The sequence below is a fragment of the Psammomys obesus genome, unplaced genomic scaffold (genome assembly GCF_907164565.1).
Source record: "Psammomys obesus unplaced genomic scaffold, mPsaObe1.curated_primary_1811, whole genome shotgun sequence".
Taxonomy (NCBI): domain Eukaryota; kingdom Metazoa; phylum Chordata; class Mammalia; order Rodentia; family Muridae; genus Psammomys; species Psammomys obesus.
The window spans coordinates 13,597,001-13,600,117 of NW_026596143.1; the positions used below are offsets into that span (position 1 = coordinate 13,597,001).

The 3,117-nt window shown below is 42.4% G+C and overlaps 1 protein-coding gene across 3 annotated transcripts in view; it reads right to left on the reverse strand.

Annotated features, from left to right (window-relative positions):
* Slc20a2 (solute carrier family 20 member 2) overlaps positions 1-3,117 on the reverse strand; it is an 89,051-nt gene that overhangs the window by 13,762 nt on the left and 72,172 nt on the right. The window lies entirely within an intron of this gene.

The following is a 3,117-nucleotide window of genomic DNA, read 5'->3' on the forward strand; positions in this document are numbered from 1 at the left end:
GTGTGTGTGTGTGTGTGTGTGTGTGTGTGTGTGTGTGTGTGTGTGTGCGCCTGTAAAGGTCAGAGGTGTTGGATCCTCCTGGAGCTGGAATTATAGAAGTGTGCTGGCTAGTTTTATATAAACTTGACACAAGCTAGTGTTATCTGAAAGGAGGAAACCTCAATTGAGAAAATGCCTCCATAAGATGGGCTATAGGCAGGCAAACCTGCGTGACTTTCTTAATTAGTGGTTGATGGTGGAGGCCCAAGCCCAATGCAGGTGGGGCCATCCCTGGGCTGTGATCCTGGGTTCTATAAGAAAGCAGGCTGAGCAAGCCATGAGGAGCAAGCCAGTAAGCAGCATCCCCTCCATGGCCTCTGCATCAGCTCCTGCTTCCAAGTTCCTGATTCTTGTCCTGACTTCCTTTGACGATGGACTGTGATGTGGAAGTATAACCAAGCTGGAGGCATTGTTAGCTTACTTATGCTTAGAAACAGTAGTAATGTTGACTGGTCATGAGCTTCCAGAAACAGTAGTAGGAAGCCAGAGGCCTGGGCAGGTGTTCCAGCAGGGCTTCATTTCATACATACATATATCCGTATATATGTATGTGTGTGTGTATATATATATATATATATATATATATATATATATATATATATATATATAGCTGGTATCTTTAAAAATATATAGTGAAGAATGACATTTGTATAATTAGAAGTACTTTTAATTTTGGAAGATAGTTTTATTGATGTTGCCTTAACTATTTTGTACACACAAGTCAGTTCCAAATTACTTAAAAGTATTACGCATTTTTATAACAATAAGAAGCTATAGAATGAGTAACAGGCACAGGAGGTCAGAATGAATGTTAGCAAATATTAAAAACAAACCCCAGATCTCCCTGGCTTGCTTATAGTTAGCAGGTGGCTGCCAGGGTTTAGATATTTACATGGATCTACTCCCAAACGCCAGGGACAGCAGGGAGCCATGGACTCAGAACCTCCTCAGGCTATGCTGGGCTGACTCACAGACCAGCCCTGTTCCTCTCCAGCCCATGAACTTGATTCCAGAGCAGCTCCATAAACCTTACAAGGTGACTCTATCTCTGGGCTATGTACACCCATGAGACCCTATCGAAGGAAAACAAAACAAAACAAAAACCAACCGAAAACAAAACAAAAACGAAAACGCTTGAACCAATGTACACACAGACTATTTCTTCTAAAATCAATACTTTGAGCTGCATCATATACAACAAAATTTGTCACAAAATACTTTACACTGGACTGTCTTCCTGGTAAGGCTCTCAAACTGTTTCAAATAATCACAACTTCAGGGGGCGACCAGGCACCACGGTTGTTTCCTGCTGTGCTCGGACAAAGTAGGGCACAGCATGAATGGCTTGTGCTAGCTCAGCCAAAAGCTGCTGCCAGGAGCCGGCAATGCGAGCCTGGACCTTGTTTTCAGCTCACACCACTAAATGGTTTTTCATCTCCTGCTCCTCTCACTTTCTAAACAACAAAGATATGATAAATGGTCATTTTGTGCTAACCTCAAACATCGTGGTTCTCTTCCAAGTCCCCCAAAGAACAGAAGCACATTCAAATCAGTCAGGGAAGAAATTATAGAACTTTCAATAATTTCACTGTCATTATTTTGTTTTGTCTCTCTCTTTCTTTTTTACGTATGATAATCATTAACAGAATCTACAAAATAAACCAAACATACTAAAACTAGTAAGGCTTGGCCCAGGCCAATCTACCTCTGCCTCTGCTTACCCTCCTGCAACCCTCCTTGTCACTGACTCAGTGCAGGCTCCACATTTGGCTTTAATTTTGCAGATGATACATGCTTTTAAAAATAATATTATCAAGACCACAATGAACTATATGATGTGCAAATACAAAATGTCCTTATCACCCTTTCCATTGAGTGCACTTTCCAGGGAAGGGAGTAGATTATTTATTGGGTATTTTTCCAGACATTTTCTAGGTATGTGTAGAGCGTTACTGAGAGCTGGAACAGAGAAGGGGATAAGACGGAATACAGGGAGGGTCACCTTACACTAAGGACCATTTGAGGGGTAATATGAAAATGTACTGTGGTAGAAGCATCTTAAAATATATACATATGGGAAAGAAATCAAAATGGACATTAAATAATGGGGAAGAGAAAGCCCCAACTGACCTTTCACTGCTACAAAGAATGGGTTACATCTAATTGAGATGTTGGCCGAAGGGCCTCCATGGAAACACCCCCAAACTCAGGCTATTGCCAAAGCTATTGGTTGCACAAATTAATGGTAAGGATGTATTGCTGAAGACAGTATCTACATATCTCACGGAACACAGAGAGGCAGAGCTGGGGTGTAACCCCCAGTGTTCGTGGAACTGGGACATACCCTGCAAACTACCAGAAGAGAAAAGTAAGCACTCATGTGTAGAGGGACAGACCTTCAAATACTCAATCTTAAGTGGGCCAGCTCCATGAAACCCCTCACCTCAGGGCTCAGGGATGCATGTGGAAGAGGAAGCGGAAAAACTGTAAAATCCAGAGCAGACTGATGATACCAAAGAAACAATGTCTTCCAGACATAACAGGACTGACACACCTATGAACTCACAGAGATGGTGACAGCATGCACAGAGCCTGCGCAGCTTTATGCCAGACGGAGTCCCAACACTGAGAGGGAGAAGCGGACACAGCGCCTATCCCTAAACAAGGCACTTGTCTCCAACTGACAACCACCAGCAAAGGAAAAATTAGTTTCCTCACTAACTGAGCCTCACAAATCACATTTATGGCAGGCTCCATGCCCAGCAGTACCTGCCCAATCAAAATGAACTCGATGGTGTTCCTGTAATTTTTTTGGTTTGTTTGGGCATTTTTTTGTCTTACTGGTCCTTTGCTTGTATATTATGGTTTCCTATTTGTGTGTGTGTATATATCTGCTTTTTCATTTTGTTTTATTCTGGTTTGTTTGCCTGTCTGTTGTTGGAGACTTAGAGTTGGATGGGTAGAAAAGTGGGGAGGAATTGGGAGATGAGGGAGAGGAAACTGTGATCAGAATACATTGTTTGCACACATTTTCCTTCCTTCCTTCCTTCCTTCCTTCCTTCCTTCCTTCCTTCCTTC